The sequence below is a fragment of the Neomonachus schauinslandi genome, chromosome 9, assembly GCF_002201575.2.
Source record: "Neomonachus schauinslandi chromosome 9, ASM220157v2, whole genome shotgun sequence".
In the NCBI taxonomy this organism is placed as follows: domain Eukaryota; kingdom Metazoa; phylum Chordata; class Mammalia; order Carnivora; family Phocidae; genus Neomonachus; species Neomonachus schauinslandi.
This window is the reverse complement of record NC_058411.1, coordinates 141,294,570-141,313,643: the sequence shown is the minus strand read 5'-3', so window position 1 is coordinate 141,313,643 and position 19,074 is coordinate 141,294,570. Positions and strand designations below refer to the sequence as shown.

The window sequence follows — 19,074 nt, the reverse complement described above, 5'->3', positions numbered from 1 at the left end:
TCTTTCTCTGTTTGACTTATTTCACTCAACATAATACCCTCCAGTTCCATCCATGTCGTTGCAAATGGCAAGATCTCATTCCTTTTGATGGCTGCATAATAGAAAATCCACATTTTAAAAACGACAACACACATTCTAATACAGGGTCTAGGCGTGCTTAAAGATTCATTTGGGTCACAAAATAAATTTAACACGTGTGAGAAGCAGAAATAATCAATATCACATTCTTTGACAAAAAGTAATAAATAGATGCTGTTAGTTAAAAAAAATCAGACAAAAAATAACTGATATCATTTGCAAATTGAAAAATTCTATGAAATAGGTTTCACCCTTTTTTTTCTGATTTCTGGAAATCCATCAGATGTAAAATGAACCACTATTTTAATAGCATTTGTTTTTAGGATTTTTAGGACAAGCTAATTAATTATATGTAGACTGGGGCCAGAAATTGATGGTATATGCTTTTTGTAAGTTTCCATAAAAACTGACATTCTGATTCATTTTTCAGTTTTTGTAACTGTAGTAAAATACACAAAACATAAAAATTTATCATCGTAACTATTTTGAAGTGTACAGTTCAGTAGTGTTAAGCCCATCTACATGGTTGTGGAATCCTTCTCCAGAACTCTTCTCATCTTGCAAAACTGAAATCCTGCTCCCATTCAAAAACTCCCCCGCCCCCATAACCACATGCTACTTCCCGTCTCTGAATTTGACCGCTCTAGGTACCTCGGTTATGGGGAATCATACACTATTTGTCCTTTCTGGTTGGCTTATTTGCCTCATACCTGCGTGGATGCCCACATTTTTTGATATTCTGGATGAGTCCATTCATTTTATATAATCTCTTCCTAGGACGTGTGTTATCATTTCCCTGATTTGTTTATTTCTGGGTTTATCTGTATTAATTCCTTTGTTGTCTCTCCTCATGGCTCTTTGATTATTTGCTTGATTTTCTAGAGTGTATTTTTCTTTGTGGTAAATGATGAAAACATTTAAGATTATTTTTTTCTGATTATAGATTCGGCACGCTTCCATTTATTTTCACGGGCAATATTCTAATTTTCATAATTATTTATTAATGTGTATTTGATTTCCTCCTTAACATACCATAATTCCTTGATTTTAAAAGGTCAGTTTTCAAAATAAAAAATAAATAAATAAATAAATAAATAAATAAATAAATAAATAAAAGGGCCATTTTCTTATGTTTTTTAACATTTGCAGAATTCTTTCATGACTTAAATAAAAAAGACCCGGGGCAAATATGAAGACATAAATTAACATCTGTTCAATCTAACTGGTGGATGCAAAGGATCTGTTTAAATAATTCTTTGTGCATATTTATATATTCAGAATGTCTTATAATAATTCAAGAACAGGCTTAAAAAAAGAATGGGCTAACGTGAGACAGGGAGGAAGTAGGGAAGGAAGAAAAACACTCGTCTCATCCAATCTACTCTTTCCACTGATGAGGTAACTGGGGTCATTTGAGAGGAAATTATGGGCCACGAGCGGAAGTATTTTTAGGCAGTAACTTGCAGAGCAAGCTGTCCATGGAGCACATCCTGGCAAGTGAATGGTCTTGCAAGGGCTGGGGGTGGAGGAGGGCGGCATGGGGGGCGCACGTAACCCACCAGGACCAGTCCCTGACATTGGTACGGAAATCTAAACACAGGCTTCCCATGGTGTCTGGAACCCACACCACCATTCACTTCTTTGGACTAAAACACTGGAAAATCCTAGGAGACTCATCTGGGGAAGTGAACATCCTTACCTGGTATTGTCTTTAGAAGCTTGGCCTCCATTTATTTATTAGATATGATTGCAACTCGTCTTTCAGGGCCCTGATTAAATAGGACGCAGAAAGATTAACTTGTGAGGAGGGAATAATGGTCAGAAAAGTCCACTCGGCACAAAGTGTGCTGGCAGGACTGACTGCCATGGGGAGGGAAGGAGGAGCAGGGTGTCAACGCCAGGACTTGGCCCTGTCCCATGGTGGCCGGGCTGGGACGCGGTCACAGCTGTGGGCCGCCACCTCCTTCAGGGTCAGACCTCACTGCACACTGTGCCTGTGACCAGCCTTGAACTATCTCCAAGCTTTCCTTCTATTCTCCAATCTGTAGAAAACCCCTTCTGGACCAGATGACAGTATATGGACTGCTAAACTACCCGAGCTGGAAGAAGCATTTAAAAAAGCAAGTCTAGGGCGCCTGGGTGGCTCAGTCGTTAAGCGTCTGCCTTCGGCTCGGGTCATGATCCCAGGGTCCTGGGATTGAGCCCCACATCGGGCTCCCTGCTCGGCGGGAAGTCTGCTTCTCCCTCTCCCACTCCCCCTGCTTGTGTTCCCTCTCTCGCTGTGTCTCTCTGTCAAATAAATAAATAAAATCTTTAAAAAAAAAATAAAATAAAAATAAAAAAAATAAAAAAGCAAGTCTATCATGAATCACCTGGCTGAACCAGTACCTACATGTTTTTGCCAATTTAATTTCTGGAAATTAGTGATAAAAACCAGAACATCAAATATTAGAGATAGGCTTCAACATCACAATCTCTTTAACTTGCTGAGGCCTGGGTTTTATTTTATTGTTTATTTTGCCACAGTAGAAATAAAAATTAACCATGATCAGATATGTATATTTTTAAAATGACAAAATATTCAAATCATGAGTCAACGAAAACTTCAAGAAAAAAAAAAGTAATGTAATGCAGATGGTGTTTTGTTTGGGGTGTTTAGCAGCAGATTCCTTGCTTCACATGAATTCTTAGGGGGAAGCTGATGTGTACAACAGTGAAGGTAGACTTTCAGTGCTTGAACGTAGAGCTGGGGACATGGGGTCCGTGTAGGAGCAGTAATTCTGTGTAACAACCACAAGGGTTTAGTTCTTGCTCACAGGCCTGTGGCCTGGCTGGGGTGGCTCTGTTCCAAGTCGGAGGACAGGTTTAGAATTTTGCTCTCCATGCGTTCTCACTGTTGGACCAGACGGAAGGAGCATCTCCTGCCTAGGCCATACTGTCCTCATGGCAGACAGCGGGGGTGCGAGAGGCTAAAGGAGAACCATGAGACACCTCAAAGTCTCTGCCCACAACTGGCGATTGGCACACAGTCGCTTCCACACAAATCCCACTGGACGAAGCGAATCATATGGCCACACCCAACGTCAATGCAACTCCTCCTATGGAAAGAGGTGTAGAGCATTGGTTAAACTAGAATATCCACCTGCTGCGGTCTGAACATTTGTGTCCTCCTAAAATTCCTATATCGACACCTAACAACCCTGAGGTGATAGTATTAGGAAGAAGGCCTTTGGAGGTGATTAGATCATGAGGATGGAGCCCTAGTAATGGGATTACATCCTTATAAAAGAGCTCCCTTGCCCCTTCCACCGTGTGGAGCCAGGAGAGGGCTCTTGCCCAATGGTCTGGCACCCTGATCCCGGACTTCCGGGCTCCAGGACTGTGAGGAGGACATTTCTGTGGCTTACGTTGTTATAGCAGCCCGAATGGACGAAGACTTCCCCATTTCCTCCTTCCCCCCTTCCCCACCTGTGCGCCTTCGATCATCTCCGTTGAGCCCCAAGATCCTAGGGAGCAGAGTTTGACAACAGACAGTCAAATCCAACTCCCTTTCTTTTACAGATACTGGAAATGAGGTCAGGAATCACTCAGGCCGGAGCCTGGCAGCATCACACTGCACACGAAACTGGGAAGAGAGCCGCTTCGCTAACTTGTGCAGTGCTCAGTCCATCCGAAGAGAGCTGCTCTCTGCTAAATGCTAATGCACCAAACCATTTAAATATATCTTTATATACTCAAACTTTTGAGACTTAGGCAAAATTTATAATTACAGAGAACGCAGTGAGGCTGTTAATTAACTTGTGCCTAAAGAAGATTCAGGCCACTAATTCATACCCTCTGATTTCATCGATGTCAAAAGCATCTTGGCAAAGATTTGCTGCCAACCCCAATCATTGGGCTTGGTCTAACTAAGGCCCCCCTCCGGACAGAAGATGGGATGAGAGTTTGGGAGGAAAGAGAAGGTTTTGTTATTGTACTTGTGGTTGATTTTTTGTTTTTTTCAGGTTTGTTTGCTTTAATTGGGACATTTTCCTGATCAACATGAAAGAGCCCATCAAGTAACTGAACTACACAAACTACATGTAATTCCTAACAAACTCAGGAAGAGCCACAGACAAATACAGTGGAGGGAAAGATACAGCCAATTCTGTATTTGTTAAAATTCCCCAAAGGGTGTTTTTCCTAGGTAGTTAGCAAGCCCTTCTAGAAGGTTCCCAAACTTTTCTTTCTACCACGAAAGGTCTCCACACCAGCCTGCGGATTTTGGAGAGATGGGCTTTCTTGAATCTCTAGCCCTTTCTTTTAGAAATAGAAGTGTTGAGAGGTCAGTGCTCCTCACTGACGGGCTGAGGATTTCAGCAAGGCTTTTCCCTCTTGTGCCGTTGAACACAGAGAGCAGCAGGCCCAGATTTGCTTGATTCTTGAGAAATGAGCTTCTGTGGCTTTCACTGAGAAATTTGGCTGCTGGTAGATTGAGCGTTCTTTAGCTCACGTGAGCCCCTCCTTCTGAGGATGCCGACATCGGTGCGTTCTCTCTTCTGTAGACGTAGACAGCACTGATTTCCAATCCCTGCCTGGATGTTGCTGTGGTCTGGAGATCTTGCAAACCAGTGGGAGACAAGCTCTGGCCAGAGTGGAGGTGTGCATCTCCCCCTGAGTAACCAGAGAGATGGGAAGGGCAGAGAGAGCATGCAGCAAAAGACAGAGCCAAGACAGGTGATGCTCCTGGCGCTGCAGCCTCTACTCCTTCCTCCAGGAGGGAGAGAGGCATAAGAAGGGGACCTGAGTTCTCAGGATGGTGACCCGACTTTCTCATGAGAGGCTCTCACTGTCATTATACCAACACTGACTCAGAAGCAATCAAGCTTATGATCCAGCTGAATCTCTGTTCGTGAAGAACCAAGCCTTAATGATCTGGATCAACACAACCGAGAAGACCGCTCTAAGGCCTGGGTATTCGTGAACCATTTATGTGCCTTACATTTCATCTGTCCTAGAACTGAGCAAATCAATTGTTGAGTGAGACTTCAGCTTTGTTTCAGAGTTACCTTGCAAACCCCAATTGGTCCCTGTCACTCTTCGGATGAGCATCTAATAGCTATCATCGTCCAATGTACTCTTTGAGATCACACTGTCACATCTTAGATCACACATGGATAATTAAAAATCAGAGAGAAAAGGAGTTTTTCTGACTGTGGTAGGCAGAATTTTGATACGGTCCCCCAGATTCCTGCCCCCTGGTGTATATGACTGTTTAATCCCCTCCTCTGAGTGCGGGTGGGACTGTTCACGTGATGGATTTCACTTTCTGGTTAGGCTATGTTAGATGGGGGCAAAGGCAAAAGAATTTCTCAGATGGATTGAAGGTCTCTAATCAGTTGGTTTTGAGTTCATTAAAAGGGAGATGAGCCTGGGTGGGCCTGGCCTAATCAGTTGAGTCCTAAATGAAATTGGAGATTCAAAGCAAGAGAGGTTCTCTGATTGGCCTTGAAGAAACACTGCTATGTTGCAGACAGGGCCACATGGCAGACAACTTTCTCAAAGGAGCTGAGGACTTCCGTCCTACAACTACAAGAAAATGAACTTTGCCAACAACCTGCGTGAGCTTGGAAGAGGACCCTGAGCCTCGGATGAGCATGCACAGCCCCAGCCAAGTGCTACTGGGACTCTGAGCTGCTGACCCAGGCTGTGCAACAACGAATCTGCATTGCTTTAAGCCCCGGAGTCTATGGTCATTTGTTACACAGCAGAGAAAGCAAATACACTTAGATCAGATATTAAACCCCGGCAAGGTGGGGCCTAGAACAGTCTCTTTATTCACAATTTGGTTTCCTTCTCGTGGTTGCTGCTTTGAAGGGCTTCAGCTATCCCCCAAGAACACAAACCAAAATGGGACTCCCAGAGGAGCTCAGAACCCTCGAGAAGGAGTTCACCGAGCAGAACCACCGTGCACAGCCCCATGACCCCCACCAGCCACAAAAGGGGTTTGTTTATAGCTTTACCTTCACACGTTTGGGGCAGAAATCACACACTGACAGCCCCTGGGCCTCACATGCCCTGCAGAGGTGGTTCACTTAGTACTTAAGAAAACTTGGGATTTGTTACCAGTATGTGAAAATTCCAAAAATTTTATACAAAAATTAGAATGTGCGGCTTTTCTTGAAAACTTGGGAGATGTGACATGAGCACGTGGGGCCTGAGCAGCGGTGCCCTGTCCGAGTGGGGCGATCCTCACAGTCCCCACAGCTCCAACTTAACCGGCACCTGAACTCTTTCCCTCATTACCTTTCAGTGTCGGGTCCTGAGAGCTTGTTGGTTTGGCACATGTGTGGGACGTGTCCCTGCAGGGGGCAATTTGGCGGCACACCGAGAATGAAGGGAGGGTCCCCAGTCCTGGGGCAAGGGTCCCCAGTCCTTCCTGCCCTGGCAGGTGGAGCAGGAGAGAAGGGAGCAGAAGAGGGGGCACTGGCTGCCTGCCGGGCTCCCACCTGCTGCCGGGTGCCAAGGGAGTGGAGGCAGAGGCTGTGGTGGGGGAGGCAGCAGAAACCTCTCAGCCTCCCGGGAGGCCCAGGGAAAGGCGAGATCCAGGCCTGGTCTCCAGTTCGCCTGCTGTCCTGGAAGCCCTTCCCCCAAACTCACAGAGGCTAGACAGACAAGGCCACATGACCCCGGTTCCTTACCCGGCCAGCCGCGGCTTCCCTCAAACAGCAAATGCGCCCTGTGATGCTTCACTATGAACTCAGAGCCGTGGGTATTTGGCAGGCAGCTTAAAAGGGTGTAAGCCCTCAGCCGTGCCCCAGAGGCCCCACTTTGGGTGTGTGCACAGGGCAACGTTGTCTCGGGGTCCTTTTGGCCCCAGAAACCAGGTCTTATTGGTCAAGGAAAGCGGTGCCCCCAGCCGTGATGCGAGCCATCTCTGATCTGAAGGTCACCTCTCTGAACCTGGCCTTCTCCAGGTCACCCATGCCGGCCGAGCATCTGGTCTCCTGTCACTGTCCCACGGGCATTCCCACGAGCACATAACCAAGCCGTTGTCCTAACCCGAAGCAAGTGCCAGAAGGCACAGGCCAGCTTGGACATCAGCAAGGAAGAAAGCCTTCCGATGGGGAGGAAAATGCATCTGAAACCCATGTTTCGACAACAAAGTGCAATCTAAACGCCGAACGTGACCAGCGGGCCTTCTGCTTACGCACTGGAGCCGAACCTGTAGATGATGCCTTCTCCAGTTGGTTGGGGGCTTCCCATCCTATGAGCTTTGCACTCACTCGCATCAGCTTTCATTGTCTCGTTTATGCTTGAGACCCGCTCATCGGAAGACAGTGAAATCTGTCTCAGCGAAGTGGAGGGAGCACCAGACACAAGACAGGCGCTTGCACGGTTTTGCTGCTTGCCTACAGCTATCCAGGAGGGATATGGGGCTTCCGGTGCCTCCCTGGGGCCAACCTGTTCTCAGTCCCCTGGGCTGGGAGAGACGCCCTCTCCTGGCCCTTTTTCCTGGCAAGTTCCTCGATTCCTCCTCGGCAGGAGCTTTGCCTTTTCAATGTGCACAGCAGTGAGGAGTAATCAACCTTCGATGTGGCTCAGGGAGCTGCAGACACCCCCGCCAGGCCACCTGCCTCCCCCTATTCCCGCAGGTCAATGATTCTCTCTCCTGGGATGCCATCCCCCTGCATGATTTTTCTCTCCTGATCCAAGACTCCCTTTGTTATGGCTGGATGAAAACACAGAGCCCACATGGACCAGGGGTTGGGAGAATCACACTTGAGGGGAAGAAATTCCACTGAAGCCTGCTTTTATAAGAAGACTCTCCACCTAGGAGTGTCCAACTTGGAATGCCTGCTCGGGACATGGGTACAAAGCTCCACAGAGAAGCTGTAATCCACTTCTTAATCCCGTTCCTCCCGTTTGTTCCTTGAAAAGGAAAGGTGCTGCCAGGGAAATGTCTTCTATCAAGGACATACCAAACCTCTCCTCACTGAGTCACACTTGACTCTCGATTCATTCAGTAAACAGCACCTTGATCGATTTCCATTGATGAGAGATAAGAAGGCTTGATGAGTCAGGTAATATTCCTGAAAGATCCTCCCAACTCAGTCGCTTTTGTGTAACACTGTGACTAAAAAGCATGTTCTAGGGGCAGGGACATTGTAAGGGGGATGGATCATGGTCCCTGCTCATGTAACTTGCATAACTCGTGATTTGGCACTTCCAAGAGTTATAGGGTTTGGAATATTTTTGGGGGTGGGCGGTATTGAACAATAAGCTGATTATTTCACCTTTTAAAAAGTCAGTTTTAAGTGATTTTTTTTTGTCTGCAAAAAGAGAACCTGGAAAGGGATACAAACTCCTTCCTGGAAAACACGTCTCCCTTCCTGCCCTCCCTCCACCCCTGATAAATAACATGAGCATGCAGCAATTTGCCAACAGCAGCTCCAGGCATGAGGCACAACATCTGTTACTGAGACGCTGGAGAGACAGTGGAAGGCAAGTTGGCTGCCTGCCAACCCTCAGACTCCAGATTTTTGCTGACAAGGCTGTCAATAAATGGGCAGATGGTACCCACTCTGCTGGCAGGAGAGTTCAGTTAACCCAACATGGGACATTATCTCAAATTCATGGTGCACTGGGCTGAACCCTTTGTTGGGCCATTAAAACCATTCCTGCATGGAGAAGGGAGAGGACTGGCTTCATTTAATGAGATTAACTAAGCTTCCCACAATTGGCAGGCTGAATACGATCAGCCCCTGTGACCACAGCAGAGATGGGAGGGAGGGGTATCTCATTCACACCCTGCATTTTATGCCATTTAAACACGGGGATCTGTCCTCAGTAGCTGTGCATGCCCCTGCAAGGAGAACGTGACCTGAAATAAACACTCACCAGGAAGGACGTGCATGCGCACGTGCTTGCCTGATCGTCCCGGAACTGCATGCAAGTCTGTGAGATCCATGCTAGCAGCATCTGCAGGAACAGGTCCCAGCAAGCCCAGGGATGAGCATGGGGAACCCCCAGAGACATCCTCTGGTGGCGACTTGGGAACAACACCCTTTTCTGTAGGAGAGAGCGATTGAAACCTCTTAGAAGAGAAGCTTGCGGTGATTACAGTGTCGTCTAGAGCACGCCGGGCCGTGACCCACCTGCAGTGCGGCCCGAAGCAGGTCATCAAACAACTGGCCCTATTTCCCCATCTATAAACTGGGAAGAATGACGAACCACTCAGCTGTCGGAAGTAACAAATGAAATCTTCCCACACACCGCGTAGCATCTCAGAATTACAAACTGCTTTTGCATATTCGAAGACTGTGATTCTCAACTGGGGATGATTTTGCCCTTCAGAGGACGTTTGGCTGTCTGCAGATACCACTGGCATTTTCCACGGAGAGACCAGGGACGCTGCGAGGTGTCCCACCACACAGGGAACAGCCCCTCAGCAACGGCCAGGGCGGGCAGGAAAGGAAATTTGTTCTCCATGTCTTCAGCCGACTGACTTACCTTCAGTGCGGCTGTCCCAAATGTCATTTGCTATTTTTAACCCTTCGCTAAACCGCTAGTTCCCTCCATTTCTTCCAGCTGTTCTTGTAAATCAGATTTGAATAATGAAATGGCACATCCGTAAAAGGGCTTTTAGTTCGGTTTCTCGATCTCAGACAAGAAGATGCATCTGCCCCACAACTAGGCCCATCAGTTGAATAAAAGCAAGGTTTAAAATTGGCAGTGGGGATCTGGGATGTAAACACGGTTAGAGGGGTTAAAAGGAAATTCAGGTGGTTGAGCGGATTGGGATGTGGTGCAGACGTGGTCTCTTTTTCATTTCTTGGCTTGGGTTCGAGTGGCTTTGGGTGGACCAGACGGGAGGGGTGACACACTCCCCGTGTTAGAGATGTCCCCGCCCCCTTTTAGGCATCCGTCAGGTAAACCTTTGGGCTGCCTGCCTCTCTGCAGTGACATAAGCTGAACTGTGTCACCCCCCCAAATTCATGTGTCAGGGTCCTGACCCCGAGTAGCTCAGAATGTGACTGTGTTTGGAAATAAGGTCATTACAGGTGCAGTTAGTTGAGATGAGGTCATACTGGAGTTGGTTGGACTCCTAATCCAATGACGGGGCTCTTTATAAAAAGAGGAAATCTGGACAGAGAGATGCATGCAGGGAGAACGCCATGTGACAACGAAAGCAGAGATGGGGGTGATGAGTCCGCTAGCTAAGGAACCCCAGCAGAACCACGAGAGAAGATGGCCAAAGGTGGCCAGCAAACTGCCAGAGGCCGAGAGAGAGAGAGAGAGAGAGAGAGAGAGAGGCACGGGGCAGAGTCTTCCTCATGTCCTCGGAAAAAACCACCTGTGCCCCCACCCGGACCGCCGCCAGGTTCTGGTTGCCAAACTGTGAGCCAGGTTCTATTGGAGGCAGCCAGAGTGTGATGCTGTTACCACAGTCCTTGAGGGGAAGGGGGGAATCGAGGTGGTGGCCACGTGACAGGTGATTCTTGCCAGAGTCATCCTCCAGCCTCCCCACCCCACCCAGCTGCTCCTCAGGAGCCTTCAACTCCCCACTCAGCTCAGACACTTAAGCCTCCACCCCTTCCCCTCTCCAGCAGGTAGGAAGGAAGCTAGTTTGCATTTCAGCAGGTCCCCAGGGAAGGTTTCCAGGAATTTTTGCTACACAGCTGGTGGTAAACTCCTTCTTTAAAACGTCATGACAGGATGGGGGATGGAAAGCCGCCTACCTTGGTTCCTTCTACTCTGCACCAGGGGGACCTGGGGTCTCTACACCCCTCACAAGGAAGGCTGGTTCCAGTTGGACGCACATTAGCAGCATCTGGGAGCTTCAACCAACAAAACAAAACACCAGTGTCTGGGGCCCCAGCCCAGAATCTCTGGTCAGGGGTGCTCGGCCATCATCCCCCAGGTGATCTCCTACGAGCCCAGGCTGAGAGCCTCTGGGCCAGAAGGAAGAGCAGGGCAGCCTGCAAGCCGAGACGTGCGGGAGGATGAGGACCCAGCGTGGGACTCCTGCAGGACTCGGCGGTCATGTCACAGAAGGAGGGACATGGGGACCCTGAAGGGTTCTTCCACGCTGGGCAGTGACGTAGTCACATTTGCATTGTTGAAAATTATGTTAGCAGCGACCCAGAGGATGTTTTGGAAAGAGGTGGTAAGGAAGGCATGGAGACCAGTAAGAGGCTGTTGTGTGGTCCAGGTTAGTGGCAGGGAGGACCATCACGGGAGCAGTGCCGAGGGGTCCCAGCCACGTGCACTTAAACTGAACGAACATGACAGCTTTGACGGGACTGTAGACAAAAGCTGGTTTGGAGATTGAGAGAGAGGCACAAGTCCAAAGTGAAACCCCGTGTGTGTGTCTGGTGGTGACCCCGGGATGGGTAGGGAGCCCGGGAAGCATCCCAGCTCTGTTCCAGGAGGAGGCTGGAACTCGAGGGACCACATGAGGCTGAGGTGGACTTTTGGAGGCTGTCACCATTTCTTGAGAAGGGGTTGAGACCAACCCTGGGAGCACCAAGGTTTAAAGGGAGCAGGGGAATGAGCAACATCCGAGCCAAGGGCTTCGCTTCACAAGACAACAACGAGGCGAAGGGAGGAGGCCTTGCTTGTCAGGGGCCACAGCGGAGATGGCTTCCGGCAGAGCAACCACGGGGCTGGCGATGGTAGTGAAGGAGTTTCACCGGATCGGTGGGGAGGAGAAGCCAGGAGAGAAAGGATCGAGGAGCTGGGCGGTGGGGCATGCCAACCGAGAGGAACTACTTTTCTAACAATAATGTGCCCAACACCTGCGTAGAGGACTTAACTGTGGAAACATACACATGACGTAAAAGTCACCATTTTAACCGTCTTAAGGTACACGAATCAGTGGTATTTAGGACACTTACCACGTGGCACAATTACCACCACTAGTCCCAGAGCTAAAGTAAACTTCCCAAGAAACATCCAGTTCCCAAAATAGACTCATTTCCCCCTTCTTCCCAGCCCCTGGCAATCGCCAGTCTTCTTTCTGTTTCTATGAATTGGCCCATTCTGAATATTCTGAATATTTCATACCAATGTGGCAGTGTAATTGACGTCTGTCACGTAGCGTAAGAACTTCTCGTATCTTCAAGCAGATCCATGTTGTAGTGTGTGTAAGTACTTCCTTTTTTATGAATGAATAATGTTTCATTTTGTGGATATACGACATTTTGCCTGTGCATTCATCAATCTGTGGGTAATTGGGTTGCTCTGCATAGTTTTAAAATTTACCAATCACCATCTCAGTCCAGGTTCTCTGAAAGGCAGATGCCCTAATGGGATTAAATATGCAAGGATTTCATTAGTTGAGTCACCTGTGAGGAAAAGTGGGGAAGGCTGGGGGCAGTGGCACCGTGCAAGCCTCTGACCCACTGGGGAGGGGAGCGGGGGGAGGGTGCATAGCGATGTCCTTGGTCCCAGCCAGTCCAAGGGAGACTCAGAAAGGCTGTCAGAGAGTCTGCAAGCCAAAGTCAGATGTCCAGGACTTGTGTCCCCCATGAACGTGGACCCTGGGAGCAACCCCAGCCATGCAAGGCTGGGCACAAACCAGCAGTGACTTCAGAGCCGGGCGGCTGAGGTCCTTGGCTGAGGTTGATAGTTGATATTATGATTACTGTCCATATTGTAGAGCTCCAGAAAATAGAATCCTAGAGAGAGTCTTGGCCAATATCAATCAGCCAGGAAGTGGTAAACCTAATTATTTAGGGTTGTTTTTTTTTTTAAATCTCTGTTTTCCCCAAAATATCTTCAAATATTTGTAGCATCTGACCCCTCATCTCTGTTCTCGGTCCTGCTGCCATTCTCGAGTCCTCTGGGTTCATCATCCAGACCATAGGTCTGAGAAGTCTTCCTGCCCTCACTGCTTTCCCACAAATGGCCCTCCACCTCCCTGCTTAAAACACTTTGATGGGTCTCTGTTCTTATAAAATGGAACCTAACTCTTTGGCATGATTTGCAAAACCCTCAGGCCTCATCTCCTGCTCCCCTTTCTAATGCTGTGATCTCATCGGCTGTGTCTCCACATCCTCTGACATGCTCCTCAGCCGGCCGCACACGCTGTGTCCCCCCGAGGGTCCCTCACTCCCTCAGACCCTTCCTCGCCTGATGCTTTCTCTGCTCCTCACAAGTCCCCTCTCCATTCCTTTGATCTTAGAACTTCTACTCATCCTTCAAGACACAGTTGCTCTGATCTCCAGGTCAGAATTAGTGTTCCTTGGCAACGCTCCAAAAATGGGATGAACATTTATAACTCTGCACTGTAATTAATCGGCTAGCTGTTTGTCCCCAAGAACGTGGATTCCGGGAGGGCCAGGACGTGAATCTGATTCATCTCCACTTTCCCTGCGCCAACGGCAGCTCCTGGCACACAGTCGCTGGTTAATCAATGTTTGTAAGCCACCCAGTTAGATCAAGGAAACCCTATCACAGATCAAAGCCTTGCTTTTCAGTGGGTAGAACCTCACGATCTCTCACCTGAGCTTGGTGGTGGAAGCCAGTGTACTTAGCTTGTAAGGAGAGAAGCGTGTTGGAGTTGGAGGAAATCAAGGGGTAGATGACCTACCAACATCTCCCCAGTCCCCTCCCCAGTAATCTTGAGTCTTCAGCTGGAGATTCAGAACATGGGAACAAAGGAAGTGGTTTTCTTCAATCACTCAAGACACATTTAAAAATAAAAAGAGCAAGTTCCCCTAATATCTCTTTAGTTCCTACCTGGAGTAGCCTGAGGGAATGGATTTCTGATTCTATGAAAAGCACAATGCTTGAAACATGCAAATGCCAGAAAAGGCTAAGGCTTTTAGTTTTGATCTATGGAAAGGAGTGATAAACAGGAATACGTTCTATTAATCTCACATCAAAGTGAATCACAGCTCCTCCTTCTCAACAGCAAATAGCATGGCCATTTCTTGACTTGTTTTGGTGGAGTGAGCCCAACTCTCTCTCTTTAAAAAAAAAAAAAGGCAGAAATTTGATCTTGTAGGGCACTCTGGCAGGAATATTAAACTGCTCTCCCCACTTCCTTTCCACAACTGGAGTCAAAACTACCTTTCATCCCTCTGGTATGCAGAGCCCAGAGCCTCCTGAGCAGGGTGAGGTCTGCTCAGAAACGAATATGGTGCTGGGCAGGGTTGTGAGGAGCTGCAGGACGGTGAACGTGTGAGTTGGGGAAGTGGCCTATAAATCAGCGTGTCCCCCCCTGGCTCAGAGGATGCAATCATAATTGGGTCACTCTCCTTCAAGACCTTCCTTCCAAGTACAAATGCACCATGGGTGAGAAGCCCAGAGGACAAAGCCAGCGACCAGCAGGTCAGGAAGAGAATCAGGGACCTAACCCAGTTCGGATGCCCCTGCCCCCTGTCCGCCCCCTGGATGCCCCATGGCTGGCCACGGCCAGCCACGTTTCCCGGGCTCACCAGTTGCACGCGGAAAAGCTGGCTGGACGGACAGAAAGGCCTTCCCTGCCCGGGAGCCCTTCAAACACCTGTGCCTGGAAAAGCAGGAGTCCCGCCGATGGGTCAGGTCTCAGGAAGCCACAGGAAGCCCCTTCTGGATGCCTTCCTGACTCCAGGCTGTTTCAAACTTCCTGCTCCTCGGAAGTGGGATGTGCTCTACACCCAGGCTTTCCCTTTTCCACTTTTACTTTTTCCCATTTAAACAACCACGTCTTTACCCACAAACATCCCCGTCTACCTCTGGGACCTGCTTCGGTCTGGGGCAGGTACCCAAATGGTGTTAAGCTGTGGGGCCATGAAAAGCCCCACTATGACCTCCTAAGGGGTCTCAGCACCCTTAAAAACAAGACGCAGGGTCCCCAAAGTTGGAACACTTTGAAGTCAATCCTTACCTGGGGAGCTGTGGCCTCACCACCAAGCTCAAATGCTCCCCCTGTGTCCTCCTTACGGGGCTCTGCTCCCACATCCTGCTGCCCGACACCTACAAACATGGTTTCTCCTGTTTCAGCCTGGACACAGCCGGCTCTCTTGCTTCTCCTCAGCACAGATGTCTGCAGTTTTCACAGAGGCTCTTCAAACACCAAGAGAGAATAAAATTAGAACAAGTACGGATGATGCAAAAAGCAAAAACCTCGGGGCGCCTGGGTGGCTCAGTTGGTTAAGCGACTGCCTTCGGCTCAGGTCATGATCCTGGAGTCCCTGGATCGAGTCCCGCATCGGGCTCCCTGCTCGGCAGGGAGTCTGCTTCTCCCTCTGGCCCTCCCCCCTCTCATGTGCTCTCTGTCTCATTCTCTCTGTCAAATAAATAAATAAAATCTTTAAAAAAAAAAAAAAAAAAAAAAAAAAAAAAGCAAAAACCTCTATCACTTACAAGGCTGTCCTGGCCGCCAGGTACAGAGCAGATGCCATCCTAGTGTGATACACGGTAAGAATGAGAGATGTTAAGTACCGGGCTGCCCACCACCCCTTCCTCTCTTCTCAGAATATCTACCCTCTTCGGGGCAACTTCGCTCCCTCTCCTCTCCAACATGCAGTAAGACCTGCTATGGACTAGTGGTTCAAAGCATGGCTTTGGGTCAGAATTGCCTGGATTCTAATCCCAACTTTGCAACTTACCTTGGACAAGTCTCTGACCTCTCTGTGCCTAGTTCTGCATCCCCAGAATAGGGGTGATCTTAAGAGTACCTCCGTCATTGGGGCGCCTGGGTGGCTCAGTCGTTAAGCGTCTGCCTTTGGCTCAGGTCGTGATCCCAATGTCCTGGGATCGAGTCCCACATCGGGCTCCCTGCTCCACGGGGAGCCTGCTTCTCCCTCTCCCACTCCCCCTGCTTCTGTTCCCTCTCTTGCTGTGTCTCTCTCTGTCAAATAAATAAATAAAATCTTAAAAAAAAAAAAAAGAGTACCTCCGTCATGGATTGCCTCCTAGTGTTGTGATGAGGAGTAAAAGCTTACGCGAGTAAATGTTTGGAATATTAACAGCCACGGAGGAAGTGCTGTATGGCTATTTTGACTCTGGAGGGAACAGCCTATCATGGCCCCCACTTCCTTGGTGACAGTTGATCACCTAGAGGGTGCACACGCCACTCATGCGGCTAATTAAGGTCTACCTGTTGTGTTTTTCTCAGTGGACCTGAGTTAGGAGAATCAGTCCCACTAGGGTTGGAGGGGGGCAACATTTTGAAATGTGAGGTGCAGGAGCTTTTTGCAAGGTGGGTTGAGTGCTGCTGACAGAGCAAAGCCAAGAAGAGGGAAAAGTTTCAAGAGGAGCATCCCCAGCAGCCTTGGAGTCTCTACTAGGTGTTCCTGAGATCCAACAGTACCCTACGGTTTCATCCCATCCCAGACCCCACCCCTATCTCCTAAAATTCTAGTACCCATTAGTGGTAATTTAAAGAAGTAGCATTTTAATCGCTTCTCGGCCTTTTGGCTAAGATCAAGTGTAGTATCTGTTCTTATCAGTTTACAAAAGTAGCATTTTAATGTCTTCGGGGTGAAGAACGGTCCTATTAAAATAGCTGTTACTCACAGAATAACCAAACCCTGATTCAAGACACTGTAACACAGATCTAGATGACTTGCAAATATTTCCTCTCATCCTGTACGTTGCCTTTTCATTTTGTTGTTACTTTTAGTCTGATAGAGTTCCACTTTGTTGATTTTTGCTTTTGTCACTTGTGCTTAAGGGGTAAATATCCAAAATATATAAAGAACTTGTATAATTTAATAACAAAAACACAAACAATGCAATTAAAAAGTAGACAAAGGAATTGAATAGACATTTCTCCAAAGAAGACACACAAATGGCCAACAGGTTCATGAAAAAGATGATCAATATCATGAACATCAGGGAAATGCAAATCAAAACCACCATGAGACATCACCTCACCCCTGTTACAATGACTATCATCAAGAAGACAAAAGATAACAAGCGTTGGCAAGAATGTGGAGCTAAATTGTAGTGGTGATCACATTGCAATATATAAATGTATCACGTCATCATTTTGTACATCTGAAGCTTACATAATGTATATGTCAATTATATGTCAATTTTTTTAAAAAGACACTACAACACAATACTCAGAAGCCTCTACATACCCAGAGCCACAGTTCATAGTTCAAAAGAATCACTGAGCCAACCTTTCCCAGTTCCCACCGCCATTTCTCACTCAGACTCCTCCATGCTCTAGCTCCATAATGCTGGATGGCTTCACTTGACCATCTGGACCAGGCATTTGGATGCCATTCTTGATTATTTTATCTCTGCCAATTTTATAATGCCAGCTTTATATTCCAGCCAGTTATGAAGCAGTTGGGTTTCCAACCTCTGTTAGTGCCACTCTTAACAGAAGGAAGGGCAACACACCTGGGTAAAGACTGGTGGCATCAAGCTTGGTGTTTCTCAGGAAAACCATGGTTGGGGATGTGAGTCTTCATGAAAACTAGTGGCTATCAATTCCATGCAAATGCCCAGGACACAATCAAGTCTTTTATTTTGGCAAATAAAGAAAACATCAAGCAAATTTACACTTAATTCATACTTAGCTCTAGGGGAAATGTCTATGACTTTTAGTTATCCATAGTTACTACAGAGCATCGACTACAACAAAAAGAGAAATTAGTGGGTGGTGGTGTTCTGTTCGCACATGGCTTTCTAATTGATATAAGATACACAGAAGAATTAGATAAGCAACCAAATCCCCAACTTCACAATGGTGTCAGTAATAGGAACACACATCCTGCCAGTCTCTATAAGTCTCTGTGCATCTCTTGGGTGTGTGTGTTTAGAGTACTCTGGGAATGAGGAATCCTGGTTCCACCACTAATGTGTAACGCCCAGGACAAACTCAGGATTTGGGAGCATCGTTCAGCCTTTCTTTCTTTTTATAGTCACAGAACTCAACCATTGCGGTGGAAAAAGCTTGCAAGTAGAAGGGCATGAGACACCAAGGCTTCTAAATCAGTTCTGCCTTATGCTTACACTCGCTGTGTGACCTCAGACAAATTACTGCCCTAGATTGTCTCACCTTCAAAATAGGAATAATAGGGCGCCTGGGCGGCTCAGTCGTTAAGCGTCTGCCTTCGGCCCAGGTCATGATCCCAGGGTCCTGGGATCGAGTCCCACATCGGGCTCCCTGCTCAGCAGGAAGCCTGCTTCTCCCTCTCCCACTCCCCCTGCTTGTGTTCCTGCTCTTGCTATGTCTCTCTCTGTCAAATAAATAAATAAAATCTTTAAAAACAATACGAATAATAACCTCTGCCTATCTTGTTGGGTTGGAAGGATCTGATGAATTAGTATATGCAAACTACATGTGCATGATAAGTATGGGCTGACACCATCACCACCACCACGACCACCACCACCATAACCATCACCATCATCATTTATTCTTGGCCATTGTGGTGGGCATCCCAGTAAGTGGGATGGGTCTAAAGCAGAGTTTCTCAACCTGGGTACTACTGACATTCAGGGCTATTGTGGAGTCCTGTCCTGTGCATTATAAGATGTTTAGCACCAACCTGGTTCCGATGCCTGTAGGACTCCCTTCCAGTTGTGATAACCAAAAACGTCTCCAGACATTTCCAAACATCCCTTCGGGGTAAGATCACCCCTGATCGGCAACCAGTGGCCTAAGGGGCAAGACCTGTCTTCCCATGAGATGAAAGAAGCAGAGAGGAAAGAGTGAAGCTCTTTGAGCAGTATGGTGACTACTGTTCTCTGAACATCTGAATAGGACTCCAAAGAGATATCCGCACCTGTGTCCCATTGCTTCTGGAGTATCGTTTTGCTCCTTTTCCCAAACATTCTTCCTCTGAATTAGAAGTCATCAGCCTACTAGTGTTGGACTCCAGGTGTTTGTCCCAGAAAGCCCACCTTTTTTTACATTAACTCCCCTGCCCTTTGCATGGAGAGTGCACCATCCCCTTTAACCTCTGCTGATCTTCCCAGTCACCTGGAACGAGGAATCTGAGGATATTGTAGAGGGACGCCTGGCTTGTGGCAAGGCCATCGGTGGTAACTCTAGTATCCATT

General features: G+C 47.8%; 1 pseudogene; it reads left to right on the top strand.

Moving 5' to 3' along the window:
- The first annotated feature begins 16,450 nt into the window (after positions 1-16,450).
- LOC123325966 lies at positions 16,451-16,587 on the top strand (annotated as a pseudogene).
- Positions 16,588-19,074: the final 2,487 nt, after the last annotated feature.